General features: G+C 38.4%; 1 protein-coding gene and 1 pseudogene across 3 annotated transcripts in view; one reads left to right on the top strand and one right to left on the bottom strand.

Annotated features, from left to right (window-relative positions):
- OLA1 (Obg like ATPase 1) overlaps nt 1–24,948 on the bottom strand; it is a 184,716-nt gene that overhangs the window by 102,253 nt on the left and 57,515 nt on the right. The window lies entirely within an intron of this gene.
- Nucleotides 986–24,501, top strand: LOC108176906 (large ribosomal subunit protein eL30 pseudogene; annotated as a pseudogene).

The following is a 24,948-nucleotide window of genomic DNA, read 5'->3' as shown; positions in this document are numbered from 1 at the left end:
GTGTTGGCAGGACAGCTCAGGAAGCAGACAAACCATAGTCTTTCTGGCCTGAAGAATCAGAAAACTAAAGTCAGAGAACTATGATGATGAAAGAGTGAAAGGAAAGGGGAAAAAAAAAATAGGAAGAATCCCACAAATCTGTATATATACCACTTCGACCAACACCAGAACCATGCACAGGAAGAGCGGATTCACAGCAGACCAGCTAAAGGCAAATACCTTAATTGAGACTAGAGTTACCATGTAAGAAACAGACTGCAGTTCAAGTTCAAATGCCTACTAATGCAAAACAAATACCACTTCTCAGGGAAAAACAAGGGAATTCAAAATCACTACAACTTACAATCTACAATTACTAAAGATAAAATTGAGCATATTGCTAACAGAAATAAAATAGGTAAAGCTGTGCTTGAGGATAACCAAGATATTAAAATAGCTGAGAAAAATGTTAAGGTGCCTATAAAACTACTTCCAATAAATAAAAGTAAATAATACACATCATTAGCAAACAGACAGGCTTCTCCAGAAGAGAAATAGAAATAGTGACAGGCAAGTACAGAGGGAGGGAGGGGGGAAAGGAATGGATTTAGAATGATAAATACCTATCTTTAAAGGGGGGGAGGGGACTATATGGACATAACAGCCAAACTGAGGTAAGTAAGGAAAGAGTACAAAGCTAAGTTAATACAAACTGTGTAGTCCAAACAGCACAAAGAAATAAGACTGAACAAAAACAGCCTCAGGGACCTATTAGCTAATAAGAAATGATCCAACATGCATGTAATTGGGGTCGTAGAAGCAGAAGGAAAAGAGATGAAGAAAAAACATATTTAAAGAATTAATGAATAAAAATTTACCCAACTTATTGAAAATGGAAATTTATAGATTGGAGTTCAATGACCACCAAGGAGGGTAAACTAAAAATTACTACAAAAGGCAGGCAGCTGTTCTTGCTTAGGGGCCATGTAGTACCTAAGACATGAAGATGGTAGCTGCATAGAAGATGAAAAAGTCACTGCAGTTGATCAACTTTAGGCTCCAACTTGTTATGAAAAGTGGAAAACACGTGCCGGGGTACAAGCAGAATCTGAAGTTGATCAGATGAGGTAAAGCAAAATGGGTCATCCTTGCCAACAACTACTCAGCTCTGAGGAAATCAGAAACAGAGTACTATACCATGGTGATCAAAACTGGTTTCTGTTATTACAGTGGTGGTAATATTGAATTGGGCACAGCATAAAGGAAACCCTGGAGTATGCCCACTGGCTATCATTGATCCAGGTAATTATGATGTCATTAGCAGCATTCCAGAATAGATTGGTAAAAGAAAAAACATGCAGGTTTTTTCTATAATAAAACTTGCCATAAATTGTTTTATTTAAAAAAAAACTATGGGGCAGGCATTTGGCACAGCAGTTAAGACATAACTTGGAGTGCCTAGATTCAAATCCTGGCCCTGCTTCAGATTCCAGTTTCCTGTTAATGTGCACCCTGGGAGGCAGCAGGCAATGGCCCAGACACTTGAGTCCCTGCCAATAATGTAGGAGACCTGGGCCAAGTTCTACACTCCTGGTTTTGGCCTGGTCCACCCTCAGCTGATGCAGGCATTTGGGGAATGAATCAGTGAATAAAGATCCCTCTCTCTGTGTGCACCTTTCAAATAAATAAAAAATGTTTACAAAAGAAGTACATGCTGAGTCACATCCAATGGCTGAACAGAATAGCAGAAGTATAACTCAAACATTAGAGGTAAAAAGTACAGGACAGGTATTGTGGCACAGCAGGGTAAAACATTGCTTGGGATACCTGCATCCCACTTAGAGTGCCAGTTCAAGTTGTAGCTACTCCACTTCCAACCCAGCTCACTGCTAATGCGTCTGGGAGCACAATGGATGATAGCTCAAGTACTTCAAACCTGGAAAGAGTTCGTGGTTCCTGGTTTCAGCATGCCTCCATTTGGAGAGTGAACCATTGTCTGAAAGATCCCTCTTTGTCAGTCTGTGTAGCAAAGTGACTATTAATATAAAATTTGAAGCAACAATGAGATAATAAAAAAAATGCACAGGAAGACAAAGGAAGAGTAGCAGTAAGAAAGAGCACACAAACACAAATCCAAGTCTATCAATAAATCTTTCAGATAATAGACTAAGTAGCTTAAAAGGTATTGACAGAATTCATGATAAAATAGAGCACCATCCTCTGCTATGTATTAGAATTGTACTTTAAATATAAAGACATGGATAAACTGAAAGTAAATGGATGGGCCGGCGCTGCGGCTCAATAGGCTAATCCTCCGCCTTGCAGCCCCGGCACACCGGGTTCTAGTACCGGTCGGGGTGCCGGATTCTGTCCCGGTTGCCCCTCTTCCAGGCCAGCTCTCTGCTATGGCCCGGGAGTGCAGTGGAGGATGGCCCAAGTGCTTGGGCCCTGCACCCCATGGGAGACCAGGAGAAGCACCTGGCTCCTGCCATCGGATCAGCGCGGTGCACCGGCCACAGCGCGCCAGCCGCGGCGGCCATTGGAGGGTGAACCAACGGCAAAGGAAGACCTTTCTCTCTGTCTCTCTCTCTCACTGTCCACTCTGCCTGTCAAAAAAAAAAAAAAAAGAAAGTAAATGGATGGAAAATAATAAGCATATAGATATAAAATAGCTACATTAATACATAGAAATATATAAATATACTTTAATAGCTACATTAACAACATATAAAACTGTTTTCAAAATAAAAGTATCAGTAGAGATAGAGATTTTATAATAAGAAAAAAATACAGTAGTCCCTCTTTATCCATGACTTAACTTTCCATGGTTTCATTCTCAGTCAATTAGAACCAGAAAATATACTAAATAGAAAATTTCAAAAATTAACAGTTCCTAGGGTTTTTTTTTTTTCTTTTTTAATTTTTGACAGGCAGAGTGGACAGTGAGAGAGAGAGACAGAGAGAGAAAGGTCTTCCTTTGCCGTTGGTTCACCCTCCAATGGCCGCCGCTGCAGCCGGCGCACCGCACTGATCCGATGGCAGGAGCCAGGATCCAGGTGCTTTTCCTGGTCTCCCATGGGGTGCAGGGCCCAAGCACCTGGGCCATCCTCCACTGCACTCCCTGGCCATAGCAGAGAGCTGGCCTGGAAGAGGGGCAACCGGGACAGAATCCGGTGCCCTGACCGGGACTAGAACCCGGTGTGCCGGCGCCACAAGGTGGAGGATTAGCCTATTGAGCCACGGTGCCGGCTAACAGTTCCTAGGTTTTAAATCGCACACCTTTCTGAGTAGTATGATAAAATTTTGTGCTGACTCATGCTGTCCTTCCTTGGTCGTGAACCATCCCCTCTGTCTTACAATAGCCACACTGTATACGCTAGCTGCTCTTAGTCACCTCCTAGCCATCTAGGTTGTCAGATCAACTGTTGAACAATCACAGTATTTGTGTTCAGGTAATGTTTATTTTACTTAATACTGGCCCCAAAGCACTACAACAATGATGCTGGCAATTCAGATATGCCAGAGACCTAATATACCTTCTTTAAATGAAAAGGTGAAAGCTCTTGACTTAATAGGAAAAAACATAGCAAATATACAATGTATTATCTGTAGTTTCAGGTACTTCCTAGAGGTCTTGGAACATCCCCCTGGTATAAGGAGAAACTACTGTAAAAATTCACTCAGAAGGCACGATATGCATATAATGTATATGTGCCTTATAACAGCTTCACAATATAGGAAGCCAAAACTCACAGAATTAAAAATGAAATGGATCCCTCCATAACCAGAAGTAGAAATCTTATACCCTTCTCTGAATTAAGTTGTTGGAACGACAACAAAAAATAATCAGTAAAGACAAAAAGATCCAAACAAGATTCAAAAATGTTACCAATCATTCTATTTACTTACTGGAAAGGCAGAGAGAGATTGACAGAGGGACGAATAGAGATCTCCTATTGGCTGATTCATTCTCCCAAATGCGCACAACAATCAGGGCTGGGTCAGGCAAAACCAGGAGCTGGGAATGCTGTGCAGGTCTCCATATGGTATAGGTGGCAGAGACCCAACTACTTGCTGCCTCCCAGGATATGCATTAGCATTAAATTTAAACAAGGAAGGAGTGGAGACCTGAATTTAGGTACTTTAATATAGGATACAAGTGTCCCAGGAGGTGGCTTAACTGCTATGCCAAATGCCCACCCCATTACCAATCATCTTGACTTAATATTAACATTACATCCAATAAAAAGAAAACTTTCTTTTCATGAGTACACAGTTCTTAGGGTTTAGACTACATACTGAACCAAATATCAAATCTCAATAAATTGAATTTTATTTATTTTCATTTTCTTTGAAAGAGAGGGGAGAAAGAGGAAGAGACAGGATTGTCTGGTTCACTCCCCAAATATCTGCAACAGCCACAGCTAAGCCAGGATAAAGCCAAGAATTGGGAAGACAATCTTGGTCTCCCACATGTGTAGCTAAGATCCAACTACTTGATCCTCAATAAATTTAAAAAAACTGAAACCATACAGATGATGATTCATTTCTATAAAGGGATTACATTAGTAATCAAGATGCAAGTATTTAATACAACAGGTAGGTCATAACATGGGATGCCCACATCCCTTATGAGAGTGCCTGGGTTTGAGTCCTGCCTCTGCTTCCAATCCAGCTTCTTGCTGCTATGAAGCAGCAGGTAACGTTCAAGTAGACCTAGATTGGGGTACAGGCTCCCGGTTTCAGTATGGCCCAGCCCTGGCCACTGTGGGCTTTTGGGAGAGTGAACCAACACATAAAAGATCTCTTTATGTCTCTGTGTGTATGCATGTAAAGACTTGTATTCTGTAACCTAAAAATATTACTGAGAAAAGACCTAAATAAATTTATCATATTCATGAATTGGTACTCTCCACAGGCAGTTTCAATACATATAGTCAAAAGTCAGTGAAATTCCAGTGGATATTTTTACAAGAAAATGATAAGCTGAATAAAATTTCTCAAACATATGAAAGAGCTAGAAAAGCTAAAACAAATTTGAAAAAGAACAGTCAGAAAATCTATAATTCCTGATTTCAAGACTTACTATAAAGTTAAATAACCAAGACAGTGTGGTATTGGCAGAAGAATAAACCAAGACTAATGGAACAGAATAGACCCACATTTGATCCCCCAGATTAGTTAACTGATTTTTGACAAGGTGCCAAATGCGTTCAGTGAGAGAAAAGATATCCATTCTAACAAATGATTCTGGCACAACTAGTTAAATGTATGGAAGAAAATTAACTTCAACTCCCTACCTCATGCTATGTGTAAAATTAACTAGAAATGAGTGTAAGGGCTAAAATTATTATTAATAAAAGAAAATCTCTGGGACACTGGATTGGGTAGATTTCTTTTAAAGGACACAAAAAGTACAAATCATTGGGGGGAAATTGATAAAATTAATATCCTAGTGAAAAGCATATTAAAGAAAACAAAAAGACAAGCCACTGAGTAGGAGAAAATTTGATAAAACATGTATTTGCAAAAGTATTTGTATCCACACAATAAAAAGGACTCTTCTGGCTCAGAATATTACAATCTCCCAGTTAAAAACTGGCAAAAGATTTATACTGATACTTCATCAAATGTAAGCAGCACATGAAAAGATGCTTATCACTAATCACTTGGAAAATAAAAACTAAAGTCATAATGAAATATTCACTAAAATGTCTGAAATTTAAACTACTGATAATGTCAAGAGATAAAGAGTTCATGGAGGAACTGGAACTCTTCTTTGCTGATAAGAAATCAAAATGTTGGGGCCAGTGCTGTGGCTTAGCGGGTAAAGCCGCTGCCTGCAGCGCTGGCATCCCATATGGGCGCTGGTTTGAGTCCTGGCTGCTCCTCTTCTGATCCAGCTCTCTGCTATGGCCTGGGAAAGCCCACGTGGGAGACCCAGAAGAAGCTCCTGGCTCCTGGCTTCGGATCAGCACAGCTCCAGCTGTCCCAAGCCAATTTGAGAGTGAACCAGCAGATGGAAGACCTCTCTCTCTCTCTGCCTCTCCTTCTCTCTGTGTGTAACTCTAATGGAAGACCTCTCTCTCTCTCTCTCTCTCTCTCTCTCTCTCTCTGCCTCTCCTCTCTCTGTGTAACTCTGACTTTCAAATAAAAAAATAAAATCTTCAAAAAGAAAAATCAAAATGTTACAGTCACTTTAGAAAATGGGATAGCAGTTGCTTATACAGCTAAATACACCCTTCAGCAATCCTACTTCTAGATTTTTACCCAAAAGAAATAATGTCTACACAAACACTTGTACATAAATATTCATAATAAAACTTGGATATAATTGAAATGTCCATCAACTAATGAATGGATAAAGAAACTATGAAAGTTATTCTATTAAAAGCTACATAACAATAAGCAGAAACAAATATTTATGTATACCGTACTGATGAATCTCAAAAACAGTATGTCAGATTTTTTTGAAAAAATCAAACACAAAAGGCTATACACTATATGAAGCTCTCACAATGATAAAACCAAGATGATAGAAAGCTCATCAGTGGTTCCTTGAGGGTAAGGGCTGGGGGATAAGATCCACTCTACCAGGATATGGGAAAACATTTTAGATGATGAAACCATTGGGCATTCTGGTTTCTTCTTTTCCTTTTGGGGAGGTCAATTTTTTATTGATTTGAGAGACAAAAAGAGAGCTTCCATCTATGTTTCACTCCTCAAAGTGCTCACAAAAGTTGGGAACTCAATGCAAGTCTCCCATGTGTGTGGCAAGAACCCAGTTATTTGAGCCATCACCACTGCCTCCCAGGTTCCTCTTTAGCAGGAAGCTAGAGGTAAGAGCCAGAGAGAGGCATCAAACCCAGGCACTCTGAAATGCCTTAACCACTAGGTTAAACACCCACCTAACACTGTGTATTTTAATTGTGGTAGTGACTACTATATACAATAAACAGAATGTACCAAACTATATACTAAGAGTGCATGATTTTGTTATATGTATATTATATCTTAATGTTTGGAGAACACACCATATGGAGCAAAACTTGATATACATAACTCTGGGGCCTGTGTTGTGGTGCAGCAGGTTAAGCAGCTATCTGCAACTCTGGCATCCCATATAGGTAGCAATTTTGAGTCCCGGTTGCTCCACTTCTGATCCAGCGCCCTGCTGATGCACCTGGGAAAGCAGCGGCAGATGGCCTGAGGGCTTGAGTCCCTGTACTCCACATGGGAGCAGAGCAGGCAAACCTCAAATGGGCACCCATATGGGATGCTGGCAGCTTAACCTGTTGTGCCACAATGCCAATCTGTAAATCAATCTCAAAAATTATTCTAGAAGCTGGTGCTATGGCATCCCATGTGGGCACAGGCTCAAGTCCCAGCTGCTCCACTTCCCATCCAGTTTCCTGTGAATGCACTCAGGAAAGCAGAGGAAAATGGCTGAGGTCCTTGGGCTCCTGCACCCATGTGGGTGACCAAGATAAAGTTCCAAAATTCCTGACTTCAGCCTGGCCCAGCCCAGGTATTTATGGTCATTTGGGGATTGAATCAGTGGATGGAAGATTCTCCTTCCCTCCCTCTCTGTGTGTGTGTGTGTGTATGTGTCTGCCTCTTCTCTGTAGCTCTTTCAAATAAATAAATCTTTAAAAAATTATTATGGTCTCAGGTTTCTAGAAGTAAAAGTAAAAATTAACTTTTTAAATTTAATAAAAACAGAAAAGTTTGAATATGTATCCATTTAAAATATATGTTGTCACAAATATGTGTAATGAAAAACTTGTGGGAAACAATTTACTATAGAGGAGACTCACTCTCAATGGTTTGGGGGCATTTCTAAACTTCTTAGGTGATCCTGTGATTGTGCAAGAAGAGTCTTGACATAGTACTTAGGATATTTAAAGCTGAACATTTCTCTGTGGCTTGGACCTACAGAGAGAAAGAGCTTCTTATCGCTAAACTGTATGTGTGTCTGGAGGTGGGATGGGAGGAATGGATTAAAACAAAGAAAATAAAGTACATGTCTGCAAAAACTTTACTTTCAAAAGGAACCATTTTATTTTAGGTGTCAAACTCATCAATGCAAAATTTTGTTTTCAAAAGATTTCTTCAATAAAGTAGTTCATTTCTGTGCAATTTAGTTTGCTGTATTTTTACAAGCATCAGACTGAGCAAACCATGATTGAGAGAAGCCATCTTATGCACATTGCTGTTGTCCCACATCATTCAGAACAAACCTTTTTAGATCGTTAACTACCACAGGAGTGCTGATTACACAGGCACCAGCAATTTCCTAACCAATGACCACCTGAACAATGATGTGTTCAGCTTCTCAGACCCTGCAGCCTTTCAAAGGTGAATCATTTCACAGTTTGGAACTAGATCTCCATAGCAACTTCCCTTTGAGGGTTTTAGAATCACCATCCAGTAATTCTATGATCATCAAGCTCAACCATTCCCAATGGTTCTTTTCACAGCAGATGGAAAAAGAAGCCTTGAAATTTTACAGTCTATTTCAAGCAATTCATCTGGCAGCCTATTAGAATTCAAAATATTTCGACCTTCAATCACAAAGCATGTTATCTGAAGCTGTGGTGATCTCAAGTCAAGACAAGCAGACGTTTTAGTCTAATCATCCATGATGAGAAGAGACTGACAAAAACTCTTAATTCAACCACCATCAAAATGCTTATTTTAACTGCATGAAAGTCTTTCAACAGGCAATGAAAACACACCATGTACCATTTTATCACAACCTTCTGTTCAAGGAAAATATGAATTCTGAATATTGACATGGATCTCTGCACTTCTTGGACTGCTTGGAACAGATATGTTTTTTTAAAGTTAGCATAAACCCAATTTTAAAGCACTGCTATTCTCTGCCACAAAAGCCAGAAACTATAAGCAAATGGCAATGAACTTTTGAAGTCAGTCAATTTAATAAAATCAAGTACCCTGGATTGCTTACATTTTTTTTTCAGGCACACTGAAAGTGACTGATCAGAAAGTTTGTATTTATTCCTCAAGAAACTAATACCAATTAAAACAGAAGATAGATCCAAAAAAAAATTACAAAAGTTGATGACTTATTGCTGGCTCAACTAATTCTCCAATGATCTGAAACATACTAACCCTCCTATTTTAAAAACATCTGCTAGAACCACATAAAAAAGCTGTATATATCAAACTGATACTGAAGTTAACAAGTCATTATTTATCCAAGGTTCAACTGTATGTAATAATTTCATTAAATAAGTTTCAGAATGTATTATAGGTTCTAACCAAATATAGGCATTTATTTAAATATTTATTATAGATGCTTACTGGCATTAGAAGAACATGCAAAAATTAACAAAACACATTCCTTAAGTGCTAACTAAATCAAAACACAGTTCCCTATAAAAAACTAAATTAATTTTAAGAATTACATAAAAAAAATGCTGATAAAGCAAAACAATTTGAGTTTATGAACCTACCTTCTTCCACAAAGCAATGCTATAAACATCAGTTTTAACACCTCAATGACTTGGAAAAATAAAATTTAAATTTAATGATTTCATAAGCAAAGAAAATTTCAATACACTTTAAGAGAAACACTTGAGTCACAGACATACATACATTTCATATGATAAAACTGTTACTACTTTCTGCAAAAAATGCATCAGCTAACTCATCTCTACATGGGCCTACAAACTAATATATTTAATTTTCAAATCAAATAAATATATGTTTATATATATATACACTATTCTCTGTTTAGTATCTTTAACCTAAACTTTACATGTGGCATAAATATCTAATCATAAAATGAGAGAAGATAACAAAATTATTTCACGTTGCAGACTGGTTCCCAAAAACTTATGCAAACCAAATAAACTCCTGACTTTTGAAAATTAAGTACCAGTTTTGAAAGGATGACTAAGTAAACTTAACAATTATTTCAATGAGACCAACATTAAATTTTGCCTCTAAGTAGTATTCTCTCTTGTTTTCAAAAGCTCCACATCCACCAGAAAGGAATGAACACAGCAAGAAAGTTGCCATAACATCATTATGGCAGCTACTGTCCTATTCTGAATTGGGCTGGTTTATGGTCTGAGCGATGTAACTGAAGCTTAATATATTTGAAATCATTGGAGGCTGGCGCTGTAGAATAGTAGGCTAAGCTTCAGCCTGCAGCATCAGCATCCCATGGATGCCAGCTCAGGTCCCACTGTTCTCTTCTGATCCAGCTCTCTGCTATGGCCTGGGAAAGCAAAAGATGGCCAAAGCACTTGGGACCCTACACCCATGTGCGAGACCCAGAAGAAGTTCCTGGCTCCTCGCTTCAGATGGGCCCAGCACCAGCCATTGTAGCCATTTAGGGAGTGAATCAATGGATAGAAGATCTTTCTGACTCTCCCTCTCTGTATGCAACTCTGCCTCTCAAATAAATGAATAAAATATTAATATATATATGAAAGTATTGGAGAATTAGTTGAACTGGGGAAAAGTCATCAATTTTTTTGTAGATTTTTTTTTTAGGATCTACCTTCCTGTTTTAATTGATATTAATTTTCTAAGGCCCAAGAAAAGTGAAAGTGCAGAAAGCCAGGTCAATATTCAGAATTTATATTTTCTTGAACAGAAAGTTTAAAACTATCTTAGACATAAAAGAAAAGTAAATGTGAATCCGAGAACAATGCTTAAGTTAAAAAGATAATGTACAGAAAAGTATATGCTCACAGAAGCATTTTAATTTTACAACCAGAGGAATGAGAAAAACACTAATGAAATTCTCTACTACTTAAAATTCTAAAAGTGTAATTTTATAGTTTGACAACAATGTGAGAAATTACTACCTAATAATGTCATACATACACTGAGACAGAAAAGTCTCAAAATAGTTATACAGAACATTCTTTCAAAATATGAGTTTAGTTTATTGGACATTCCAAACTTCAGGTCTCTATGCTGCATATTCAAATACATATCCTTGCTGGAGTAAAGGCTCACTTCTAGGAATCCTAGATTAACACAAGAATACTTAAAAACTCTTTCAGTTTTTAAAGATTTATTTATTTATTTGAAAGGCAGAGTTAGTGAGAGAGAGAGAATCTTCTAGTCTCCCACATAGGTGCAGGAATGAGGGACTTAGGTCATCTTCGGCTGCTTTTCCAGGCATTAATAGGGAGCTGGATCGAAGTGGAGAAGCCTGTACTGCAGGTTGCGGCCTAAGCTGCTGCGCCACAGTGCAGGCCTCAAAACTCAACATCAACAACTATGCAACCCAAAATATTTTTTCTCAACTATCTGAGAAACACAGAGAGACTCATATGGGGTAAACATATAAAGGCTCATAGACATATTTATTGGTTGTGACAAAATGTACTATAATAAGCTTCTTAAAACTATGCCTCTTGTAGCCAGTGCTGTGGTGCAGCAGGTTAAGGACCTGGCCTGAAGCGATAGCATCCCATATGGCCGCAGGTTTGAGACCCGGCTGCTCCACTTCTGGTCCAGCTCTCTGCTATGGCGTGGGAAAGCAGAAGATGGCCTAAATCTTTGGGCCCCTGCAACTGCGTGGGAGAGCTGGAAGAATCTCCTGGCCCTTGCTTTGGATCAGCGCAGCTCCAGCCGTTGCGGCCAAGTGGGAAGTGAACCAGTGGATGGAAGACCTCTCTCTCTCTCTCTCTCTCTCTCTCTCTCTCTCTCTCTCTGTGTGTGTGTGTGTAACTCTGACTTACAAATAAATAAATAAATCTTTAAAAAAATAAGAAACTATATCTCTTACAATGTAAAGCGGACTCATTTATTAACTAATTCTGAGTTATAATAACTTCATCATTTGTCTTTAAACTTTCATTTGCCTATTATTTTTATAAGGACAGATATGCTACAAATTTTACTGACTCAGACTTTAAGGTTTTACATACGACAGTATGGATACTTAGTAAATGTTTACTATCAATTATTCTATAGCAGTGATGGTTACAATTGAAAACTCCATGTTCTAGGCTGGTAACTAACTTTTCACTTGCCACTCACAAAAACAAGAACCAGAAATATAGACAGATTAATTGAAAAATATAATGAAATCAAAAATCCCGATATATGCTCATATTTTTATTTGTATCTCCCCTTTTCCCACCTAATTTATAAGAAACCTGCTCCTAATATTAAGTTAACATACAACTTCTTAGAGTAGCAGTCTAGGGTATCCTTAAGTTTATTTTATAACATATAATCAAGCAACATACTATAATTGAAGCACACTGAAAACAGCAGCTACTAGCTAATTAACATTAGCAGAAACATTTCTCTCAATGAAGATAAAAAAAAAAAACCCAAGGTACCATCATAAAATAGAGTTTGTTATATATATTGTATTTAAGTTACATGGAAAACACTCCTACATTCAGTCTAACACCAAGACACTTATAATACAAATGCAGCCATTTTTTTTCTTATCATAGTTTTATCTCCATCTTGACTACAAAATTCTGGGAACAGGTAAGTAAAATCAGACTATTCAACTTTAAGGACAGCCTCACAAATGCAGACATATAATCAGAGTACAGATTTGTTGTGTATACAGAAGTGTTTTACTGATCTATTTCTTCAACCAATATAGTAAAAGCATAGTTCCCACAGTACTTGACCTCTGACTGGGGCAGCAATCTAAAGCAAAGCACCTCTAGCAAATGTGTTATTCCTCAGACAAGACAGCAGGATGCAGTATAATGGCTGAAACTTTTTTGCTAAAGACAGTCATACTGCTTCACTGATACTCTGAGTCTCCGCTGACTGCCTTCTGAACACAAAACTTGGGGAAAATCCTTTTCTATTAGATTAACTAGCCCTACTAGAATATTTAAGTATGAAAAGGTAAGCTACATTAGGATTTTAGCATATATCACTTAACCCTAAATATGTGAGAAGAAATATAAATCAAAAGTCATAAAAGTATTTGTTTTAAGAAGCATTCATGATAAATGCCAAAGCCTTAAAAATAAACAAAAACTGGGGCTGGCACTGTGGCGAAGCAGATAAAGCCATTGCCTGCAGTGCTGGCATCCCATATGGGTGCCTACTTGAGCCCAGGCTGCTCCACTTCTGATCCAGCTCCTGCTGATGGCCTGGGAAAGCAGTGGAGGATGGCCCAAGTGCTTGGGCCCCTGCACCCACATGGGAGACCTGGAAGAAGCTGCTGGCTCCTGGCTCCCGGTTTTGGATCAATTCAGCTTCAGCCATTGCAACCATTCGGGGAGTGAACCAGTGGATGGGAGATCTCTCAGTTTTTGTCTCCCTCTCTCTGTAACTGCTGCCTTTCGAAAAAAATCAATCTTAATTTTTTTTTTTTTAAAGAAAAACAAGTTTCATTGAAAAGAAGAAGGGGGGAGGTGTATGCATGAGGGCCAAGGAGAGTTTTGCTTTGGTTTGTCTGGTTTTCCTCTTTTTAAAAAGATGAGTGAGATTACAGAATGCTCCCATGTTCAAGGGAAGAAATCAATAAAGAGAAAATATAATACAGAAAAGGCACAACAGCAAGATCACAGCCGTATATGCCAGAAAGAGCAGCAGATTTAATGTGCAAGTGGAGGGGTTGGCCTTGGCAGGGACAATTCCTTTACCTGTTATGAAGAAGAAAGGTGCAGGTGGATGAAGGATGACAGACTTGAAAGATACTGGACCCTACTCTGATCCAGAGCACTAGCAATGGCTGTTGCCCCTGTTCACAGATATTTACAAGCTTTGTTCCTGTACATACATCAATTCTTACTCAAATATCAATCTCTCAGTGAGTACTACCCTTATAGTCTTTAAAACTGCAAATCCCACAGAAATACTGTACTATCCCACTTTCCTACTTTTTCACTTCTGTATTCATTCCTATCTAATATACAATGTATCTTAAGCAATTTGTTCAGTATATATCTATGCCTTGAGAATTTAAGCACTTTGAAAGCACAGACTTTTGTCTTTTATTCCTATCATATCCCTGAGTGAATGAATTATGGAAGAGGGGACAGATAATTCTATTTCTGCTTTCTTAACAAAATCAAGAACTTGGAGAGCAAGAAGATGTTAAATACTTGAAGAACTGAGCATTAGAAACAAACTAAATATCTATCACTGACATATTGCAGTACGGTCCTATGATGGAATGCTACACAATCATTAAAAAGAAAAAGGGGGAGTAAGTATTTGGCTAGCACTTAAGACACCACTGGGACCCCTACATTCCACGTCAGAGTGCCTGGGTTCAAGTCCTAGATTCACTCTCATTTCCAGTTCCCTGCTAATATGTACCCTGGGCGACAGCAAAGATGGCTGCTTATATATCCTTATATGCTATACTGGAGACCCAGATTGAGTTCCCAGCTCCTGGTTTTGGTTTGGCCCAGCCCTGATTGTTGCAAGTGTTTTTTTGTTTGTTTGTTTGTTTGTTGTTGTTAAATATTTATTTGAAAGGCAGAGTTACAGAAAGAAAGAGGGAGAGGGAGAGGGAGAGGGAGAGGGAGAGAAAGACAGAGATCTTCAATCCACTGGTCCACTTGCCAAATGGCTGCAATGGCTGGAGCTGGACCGATCTGAAACCAGGAGCCAGGAGCTTCCTCCAGGTCCCCCACATGGGTACAGGGGCCCAGGTACTTGAGCCATCCTCTGCTGCTTTCCCAGGCACATCAGCAAGGAGCTGGATCAGAAGTGGAACAGCTAGGATTCTAACTGGCACCCATATGGGATGCTGGTGCTAGCAGCTTTACATGCTATGCCATAGTGCCAGCCCCAGCTGGCAAATATTTGGGGGAATGAACCCACAGATGAGAGCTCTCTGTTTCTATGTCTCTCAAATAAATATAAATAAGTAAAATAATTTTTAAAAAAGATTTATATGTACTATATGTACATGAAACTATTCAGTTTTTTGCAAAAACACACTATAAAATAAAATACAACATAATAAGTTATCCTTTGTGATTTAAAATAAAATAATATCTGAATGTGTACTTGTGTGCTAAGCAATACTCTAAGGGTTCTGTATCCTATCAACAACCTAACTATTATAATCACCTTTCTACAATGAAGAAACAGGAAAGCTAAAGTTGATGTCTTATTTTTAGGTGTATGTATATATAGACATGGATGTGCACACAACACAAAAATCTAAATTCTGAAAGGATAGCCACCAAAAAGTTAGCAGTTCATCTACTTCTGTGAGGTATAAGCAAATGTTGAAGAGGGTGAAAGCATGGCATCTATAGCACAAATTTATTACTGTGGTCAATTATCAGATGCAACATAATTCTTATTTCTCTCAAATGAAAAAATTCCACTGTTGCCACTCTCCCTAATTCAGCATGTTGTCAACAACTTTCACAAAAAGGTTTCTCCAGGGTAGGGCTATATGTCTTTCTGTCTTGTCTGTAAGATGCCTTGCAATGTGTGAGACATTCTGAGTTCACTTAATAGTGACAAGAATACTGTCTACTCCTCCATCTCCAATTACCCTCTAGGGGATAAACTAAAACTTTTCTACAAATGCTGGTATCTCCTGTTTGTCAAAATTTAACTCTACAAAGTACGCGTGTGCAGGTTCAGTCAGCAAAATGTTAAAGAAAGCTTCACTTTTAGATGGCTCCACATGTGCACAAACCTCTAAAGACACCATGAAAGAAAACTCCAACATTTCTTTAACAAGATAAGAAAAAGTCAATCTTTGCTATTATGATTTCTGTATCTGCCTGTAACTTATTACTAGAAAAATTATTATAAGACGTTTACTTCACTGTTACTAACTGTAACACACTGGCATATTAAGACTCCACGTTAGCAAAAAGCAAAAAAGCAGGCCACTGGCATCAGAGCAAACTGACCAGCAACAAAGTCAAACTTGACAATCCAACCATCAGCTATGCACTGGTGGATGAAATTGAGACCAAAAGAATTCCTTCCATCTCTCAGAGATTTCTTCAGATACCACTAGGGGCAAAGACAACGAGGGATGAAAGGAGTTCAAGATCGAGATTGGGACAGAGAATTGTGAGGCCAGCACTGTAAAGTAGTGGGTAAAGACAATGTCTGCAGTGCCAGCATCCCATTCCAGTGCCAGTTTGAGTCTCAGCTGCTACACTTCCAATCCAGCTCTCTGCTAATATGCCCAGGAAAGCAGTGGAATATGGCCCAAGTCCTTGGAACTCTGCCACCCAAGTGGGAGACATGGATAAAACTCCTGATTCCTGGCTTCAGCCTGGCCCAACCCTGTCCGTTGCAGCCACTTGGAGAGTGAGCCAGTGGATGGAAGATCAGTCTCTCTGACTCTCCTGCTCTGTAACTCTTTCAAATAAAATAAGTAAATCTGAGAGAGAGAGAGAATGAATGAATGAATTGGAATATCTGAGATGGAAAATGCGATTGCATTATATAGCATTAATGTTCTTTCTCCTGTTACCTGTGAATACACCCAATAGCTACCATATCCAATGACAATTAGGTTATTTTCATTGACATGGAACTAGCAGCACTGTGATGTACAAGCAAGAGGATAAAAAGAAAGAAAAAAAATTTTGTTTTGAGCTGGATACTACCATTTACAAGTTGAATGATGTTAAGCAACTCAAAATCTAAGTCTCAGTCTCCTCTGTAAAATGTAGACAATAGTAGTATTTCCTCTTAGGATCGTTCTAATGATTAAATGAGATGATTAGCACAGTCCCAACCCAAAATGGGATACAATAAATGGTACTTAATGTATCTTCCTCCCATTAATAACATCAGAAATGTTCAGGCCTTCAGAGATAAGAAATTCAATTTTGGTGGCCGGTACTATGGCGTAGTAGGTTAAGCATCTTCCTTCAATGCAGGATCCCATATGGGTACTGGTTTAAGTCCTGGCTGCTCTACTTCTGATCCAGCTTCCTGCTGATGGCCTGGGAAAGCAGAAGAAAGTGACCCTAATGCTTGATGCCTACACCTGCATGAGAGACACAAAAGACGCTCTAAGTTCCTGGCTTTAGATGGGCCCATTTGGGAAGTGAACCAGTGGATGGAAAACCTCTCTCTCTCTCTCCCTCTCTCTGTCTGTAACTCTGCCTCTCAAGTAAGTAAGTAAGTAAGTAAATAAATAAATAAATAAAAGAAATTTAACTTTGACTTCCAGATTAAGATGCCAATAGAATAAGAAATGGGGCTTTATGAGGGCACAGATCTTGACCTCATTTCTTTCTCTCTTGGTCTCAACTAGTGAACTATACTCTGTGCAACTAAAGAATGAAAAATTCCAGCCAGGCTCCAAACTGGAAAATAACCACAAGGAACATGAAAATAAATATAATGTGGTATGCTAGAGTGGAACTTGGAACAGTAAAGAGATGTTAATGGAAATCAGATCCAAAGAGTTTAGATTTTAGTTAGTACAGGTTAAATATCCCTTATTTGAAATGATTGTGGTTTGTATTTTATATACTTTCCAGATTTGGGAATATCTGTGTAAATATAATGAGATATCTTGGGGATAAGATTCGAATCTAAGCACAAGATTCATTTATATTTCTCACATACCATATATAATAGCCTGAACATAAGTCTACACAAGGCCGGCGCCACGGCTCACTAGGCTAATCCTCTGCCTTGCGGCGCCAGCACACCAGGTTCTAGTCCCGGTTGCCCCTCTTCCAGTCCAGCTCTCTGCTGTGGCCCAGGAAGGCAGTGGAGGATGGCCCAAGTGCTTGGGCCCTGCACCCCATGGGAGACCAGGATAAGTACCTGGCTCCTGCCATCGGATCAGCGCGGTGCGCCGGCTGCAGCGCACCGGCCGCGGCGGCCATTGGAGGGTGAACCAACGGCAAAGGAAGACCTTTCTCTCTGTCTCTCTCTCTCACTGTCCACTCTGCCTGTCAAAAATAAAATAAAATAAAATAAAATAAAATAAAATAAAATAAAATAGTCTACACAATATTTTATGCTCCTGCATTTTGAATACAATCTATCACATGAAGTCAAGTGCAGAATTTTCTACATGTGGTGTCATGCCAACACTCAAAAATTCTGCTTCAGATTTTGAAGCAGTTCAAATTTTGAATTTTTAGATTAGAGATGCTCAACCTGTAGTAGAACAACATTCACTCCTTAGGTTTGACCAGTGTACCACAGTAAAATAAAGTAAAATAAGTGACAACTGAAACTGGATAAGAGGTATCTGAAAGCTCTCAGTATTATTCTGAAACTTTTCTGTAAATTTGGTGTTATACCAAAATAAACCATTTATTTAAAAAAAAATGGGCACTAATGATATGGCAAGATATTCAGGAGAGCTTAAATGAGAAAGGCAAGTTTCAGTATCATATGCATAATATACTCAAGTAATGGCTGAAAAATGGCTTTCTTTTTAACTTTTTTTTTTGATTTTTTTTAGCTTTTATTTAATGAATATAAATTTCCAATTCTTTTTAACATTAAAGTTTGTGTTCAGGGCCGGCGCCGTGGCTCACTTGGTTAATCCTCCGCCTGTGGCGCTGGCATCCCATGTGGGTGCCGATTTTAGTCTCAGTTGCTCCTCTTCCAGTCCAGCTCTGTGTTGCAGCCCAGGAGTGCAGTGGAGGACGGCCCAAGTGCTTGGGCTCCTGCACCCGCATGGGAGACCAGGAGGAAGCAACTGGCTCCTGGCTTCGGTTGCCGCAGTGCACCGGCCATGGCGGCCATTTGGGGAGTGAACCAACGGAAGGAAGACCTTTCTCTCTGTCTATCTCTCTCAATGTCTATAACTCTACCTGTCAAATAAATAAATTAAATTTTAAAAAAAAGTTAGTGTTCATGTTAAGAAAAGACAAGTACACTCATATTAACAATAATAAAACTAGACTGCTGAAGTAAAGGGACCCCAAATATAGAGTGGCTTAACAAACAAAAGGCTTATTTCTTTTTAATTTCAATCTTAAGATAAATAGTCCAGTGTAGGGGGGTAGTTCTTTTCCTTTTAGCCATTCACAGATCCGGGTTCCTTCCAAGTCATAGTTCTGCTATATTGTAAGGCGCTGCAAACTTCCAATTAAGCTGGCATAAAAGGAAAACAGTAATACTAGAGTAGGCACAATGTCTTGAGATAGAGGCCAAAAGTGTCACATCTCATTCCTTTCATAATCATCTGCTTTAAACACAGACATACCTATTCTCAAGGTAGACTGGAAAATGTAGTAAAGATGAGCAACCATGTACTAAGAAGGAGAGCATGGATTCTAGTTGACAACTAGTAATCACCATTAAGCAGGTAGACAAAAAGAAGTAGTTATCTAGAAATACATAAATAACCATTGTTAACATTTGATTACATATTTTTGAGACTTCTCCCATACTCCCCCAGAGTACTGTGATATAGTCATTGCTTTGTATAACCTGCTTTTTAAATTTAAGTGTCACAGATAGCCCTCCATTTTAATGCAGATTGCAGTATTCCATTGAGTTAATGCACTATATCTAATTTTCTCTAATATGTATTTTATTTTGAGAACCTCTTCAAAATCTGCCTTACTTAGGAAGGCTTCCCTATGTTGTTTATAAATTCATTCTGCCAATGCTGAGTTACCATTAACTCTTAAGTTATAGTCTGAAATATATAATTTATTTTTTTAAAGTCTGGACATGTTCGATACAGACTCAGTTTGTTTTCAAATATTTTTAATTTTTTTTTATTTCTTTTTTTTTTTTTTTTTTTAAGAGACACAAAGAGACCATGTAGTTGGCTGGGACTCAACTATCTGCCATTACCTACTGCCTCCCAGGATTGTCAGGAAGCCAGAGTTAGGAGCAGAGCCAGGACTCAAACCCAGATGCTCCAATAAGGGATGTGGTTGTTCCAAACAGCATCTTAACCACCAGGCCAAAGGCCTGTTCCAGTCAAATGCAAATTAAAAAGCAGCCTGGAGGGGCAGTCCTTGTGGTGTAGAGGGTAAGGCTACAGCCTGCAGTGCCAGCATCCCATATGGACGCTGGTTCGAGTCCTAGCTGCTCCACTTCTTATCCAGCTCTCTGCTATGGCCTGGGAAAGCAGTAGAAGATGACCCAAACCCTTGGGCTCCTGTACCCACATGTGAGACCTGGAAAAAGCTCCTGACTCCTGGCTTTGGATTGCCGCAGCTCCAGCCATTGCGGCCATCTGGGGAGTATACCAGTGGATGGAGAGCTCTCTCTCTCTGCCTCTCTTTCTCTCTCTGTTTAACGTTTAACTCTGACTTCCAAGTAAATAAATAAAGCTTAAAAAAAAAAAAAGCAGCCCGGGAATTTCAGCTATGTAAGTCTTAAACATCCAACTTATTTATTAGCCACTCAGGAACACAGAAAACTGTTCACATTTTCCTTGAGCAATCCCTACAATACAACAACTAGGCAAATGGATCTTTATAAACATTTTAATATATAAGTAATATTCAGAAAATATAAGGCAAGATAATATCACATTTATAATACCAAGGAAAAAATCGACAAAATCTTTATAAATAAATCTTAGAAGAAATGTGAAAAGCCCACTTATAGTAGACCTTTACGATGTTTCCAAATGCACTGAAATGGTCTGCATATGGTTTGTGCCCCAGAAGTTCATGTGCTGGAGGTGTGATCCTTGATGTAATGGTATTGAGAGGCGGTGGGGTGTGATTAGAGACCTGGGACACCACCCTTGGAAGATTAATTCAGGGGCATTACTTAATAAACTCAGGCTGGTGAAGGCTTTTTTAATAACTCAGTTCAACAAAACAAATATTTGAACAACATAATAAACCCTAAATAAAAATAAGCTTGGGAGATACTGACAACTCACATAATGCCTGTTTTATAAGTTAGGGTGGTTATAAAACTACTTCAGCTTTCTTGGCCGATTCTTTTGCTTCTTCATTTGTCATGGTACCTCTCTCTTGCACATGTTCCTGTCACATGATGCTATACAACATGAGCCCTTACCAGAAGTCAATGCCAGTGTTGTGTTCTTGGACCTCCAGAACTTCAAGCTAAATAAAGCTCTTTGTTTAATAAACTTTCTTTGTAAAGTACACACTCTTGGGTATTTTGTTGCAGCAACACAAAACTAACTAAAATATACTCCAAAAGCAGAACTGAACAAATCAAACATACCAGATTTTTGAATGGAAAGATCCTAATAAAGGGCAGGGATTAAGAAAATAACACAACTGAATGAGAAAATCAGCAAGGAACAGGATCAAGAAATTAACGGAAAAATATAAATAATTCTTAAACATATGATGAGATGTTCAACCTTTCTCACAGTAAGAAAAGCAAAAAAGCCAAAAAAAAAAAAAAAAAAAAACCAAAAACCAATGTACAAATTTTCTCCTAGTAAACCACAAAAATCCATAAGTTTAGCACACATCCAGCTGGCAAGGTCATGGAGAAATGGATATCCTCATACACTGATAACAGTAGTACAAAATGGAACAACTCCTAAGAGGAAAATTTGGCAGTGTCTACCATAATTACCAATGTACTTTCCCTTTGACCTACTGAATCCATTATTGGAAATATAACTCCTAATCAGTTATACACATATGAAAGAACATATGTACTAGATTACAAACTTTGGCATTATAATATAATTAGAGAAAAAACTGGAAAGAACCCAAGTACCATGAAATGAAAATTATTTCTTGAAGGAAAATCACCATTAAACTGATGAGTATCATCTAGCATTATTTGATGCTACATATATTCATAAACTCATGAATGTATATGAAAAACTAAATACTAGATGGCTTATAAGTCCAAGAACTCTCAGGATCACAGGATATTTGTGCACACAATTGAAACTAGCTCTCAGGACCACAGAATATATGTGCAAACAATTGAAACTAGCTGGCAGTTATCCACATTTAATATCATTGATGTGACTAGACTAAAACCTACCATCTTGCTAGCCATTTTCTGCTTCTTATATATATATATTTCTTTCTTCATCTTTCTTTGACTTCTTCTGTACTGAGTTTTTTGTATGATACCATTTTATCTCTTATACAAACTTATTATCTATGCTTCCATTTCTTTTTTTTTTTTTTAATTTTTTTTATTTTTGACAGGCAGAGTGGACAGTGAGAGAGGGAGAGAGGTTCACCCTCCAGTGGTCACTGCGGCCGGTGCACCGCGCTGGTCTGAAGCCAGGAGCCATGTGCTTCTCCTGGTCTCCCATGCAGGTGCAGGGCCTAAGGACTTGGGCCATCCTCCACTGCACTCCCTGGCCACAGCAGAGAGCTGGACTGGAAGAGGGGCAAGCGGGACAGAATCTAGTGCCCTGACCGGGACCAGAACCCGATGTGCCAGCGCTGCAGGCGGAGGATTAGCCTATTGAGCCATGGCGCCAGCCATCTATGCCTCCATTTCAAAATTAGGTCTCTGGGCTTTGAAGGTATAGCTCTTAATTTATTTTTCTCCCTTCTCTAAATCCACAGTTGCAGTCTCTGCATAGCTGGAGAAAATAGGTACAATACCAGCTCCTTCCCTCATCCTCTTTTCCTCAGCTACAATGACTTTCACCAATGCCCTAAGGCCCATTACCCCAACCCAATCCTAATCCCATAGTTCACAGATTAGGACTTTTGCTTTGCAGTAGACAGGCAGGAGAAGCAATGCATGCTTTCAGGAGCTTTTTCCTATCTCCCATTTTTTGAGGTTCTTATCCCACTCGATAGGATTCCCCAATTTCTGCCAGCTTTCACTAATTTCACAAATTCCTGCCAAAATGTACTTCATTAATTGGTCATAATTCGAGTTGAACTGTATGTCCAGCTGTCTACCCCAGGTTGAATGTGTCTCCTTTTCACCAAAGGCCCTATATGTCCTCAGATTTCTGAAATTAGTCAGGCTCTTTTTTATTGTTAGGGAAGGAGTAATACTCTCTCCAGTTCTGTACATCCCAGGGCAGAAACTGGAAGTCCTTACAACTTTTAAAAACTCTTTTTTGAGGCCGACACTATGGCATAGCAGGTAAAGCTGCCGCCTGCAGTGCCAGCATCCCATGTGGGTGCTGGTTCGAGTTCCGACTGTTCCACTTCCAATCTAGCTCTCTGCTATGGCCTGGGAAAGCAGTGGAAGATGGCCCAAGTGCTTGGATCCCACCCAAGTGGGAGAACCAGAAGAAGCTCCTGGATCCTGGCTTTGGACTGGCCCAACTCTGATCATTGTGGCCATTTGGGGAGTGAACCAGCAGATGGAAGACTATTCTCTGTCTCTCCCTCTCACTGTTTGTAACTCTGCCTCTCAAGTAAATAAATAAAATCTTAAAAAAAAAATTACAGGAGAGTTTCAGTTTAGCAGGAAACCAAATATAATCCTCTCTTTCAGTTAAATATCCTACCTGAATCTTTTTATAATTCAGCCTTCCATCTGGATTTCTCTCCTATTGTAATACCAGTATTTGCATGAACATTTCCTCTGATAAAAATTAAAACCATTGAATCTATAAGATAAAATTCTACCTTAAATAACCATTTTAAGACATGTAAAAGTTAGTTTATGCACTTATTACTACCCTTTACTTATTATAAAATAATCATAATCAAAAATCATCACTGTAATTTTTTTATTCAGATGTCACAAGGACAAATTTTCTAGTTGCATGCAGGAAAAAAATTTTTTTAATATGCTGTCTTCATATAGCAACTAATCCAAAATAGAAAACTATCCTTGTACCAACTGGAGTCTCAGGGACAGATGTACTGATTACAGATTTCAACAACATAGCTCATGCTGTCTGAAAGGCTTTCTGAGGCAGATGTCCCATTTTATGACTCATCTAATCATTTACTTATGTACTAATGTCCACTATATTACACATCAAAGCAACCAAGCAATGAAAAACCCTAAATTTTGTTCCTGCAAATTTAAAGTTCCCATTTAGATTCAGATTGTTTCTAAAAGGAACAAAAAAGTCTTACTTGTAAGTAGTTTTCTGCCTTTTAATCACTGAATTCATATAGAATTTCTGTATACAAACGATTGTTGAGGTTTAGCAAACCAATTACATTACAGAGGCATACCACTGGCTACCCTGGAAAATGACCTTTTACTATACTTCTTACCTATTATTAAAATAAAAAAATGACATTCCAAAAGCTTTTTATAAGGCACAAACCATTAGTTCTGAAACCTGTTCACTGAAACAATTACCTGAAGAAAATACTTGTCAATTTAAATAATGTCAACACACTACTGCTAACTTACTTACATAAATTATAATCAGGACTATTTAACGAGACATCAAAGGAAAAAAGATTCAGATTACTCAGAATCCATTGGTAAAGTTCTCTAAGCATGTAGATTGCTATGTAGAGCTAATGCTGGCACAAATATAAAAGAAGTTATCTAACAGTCTAAATATTTATTCCAGTATCAATCTTAAGTCTTAATCAAACAGCTATATTGTGTTCCTTTTAACAGAAGAATATGAACAAAAATGACTATAAAACACTTTTAACCAAGAATTTAAAAATTAGAACAATACTCTTAAAAGTGATCGTGAATGTATCTTATCAGGAGCATTAAATTTCATTTGAAAATCAAATTGTATAATTGAAGGATTTTTCACACACACAGGATTTTCTACATTTTATCTCTTAATGTAATATTTATTGAAAGTAAATTTTAAAATTAAGAAAAACCTTTAATAATATTTCCACCTTCTTATTTGCTACCAAAATAAGGGAGACATTTTTATGAAACTGTCATGTTAAACAGTAGTCAATAGCTGCTTACAATCAGTAAACAAATTCAGTTCAAGGCAAGAACTACATTACCATTTAGTGGTTGCAATTTAGATTATTCTAGCGTGTAATACTTTAATTGTATAAAACAAAGCTGATGTCACAAATACAAAAGAACTTCTTACAAAGCAAGTACCACAAGTAATTTCTATCCTGCCACTGATGGCTGACAAGTGATGAGCACTTTGTTCAAATGTATATGCTATGCACATAAGACAACAGGTGGTTT

The sequence above is a fragment of the Oryctolagus cuniculus genome, chromosome 3 (genome assembly GCF_964237555.1).
Source record: "Oryctolagus cuniculus chromosome 3, mOryCun1.1, whole genome shotgun sequence".
Classification (NCBI taxonomy): domain Eukaryota; kingdom Metazoa; phylum Chordata; class Mammalia; order Lagomorpha; family Leporidae; genus Oryctolagus; species Oryctolagus cuniculus.
This window is presented reverse-complemented; position numbering and strand designations above follow the sequence as displayed.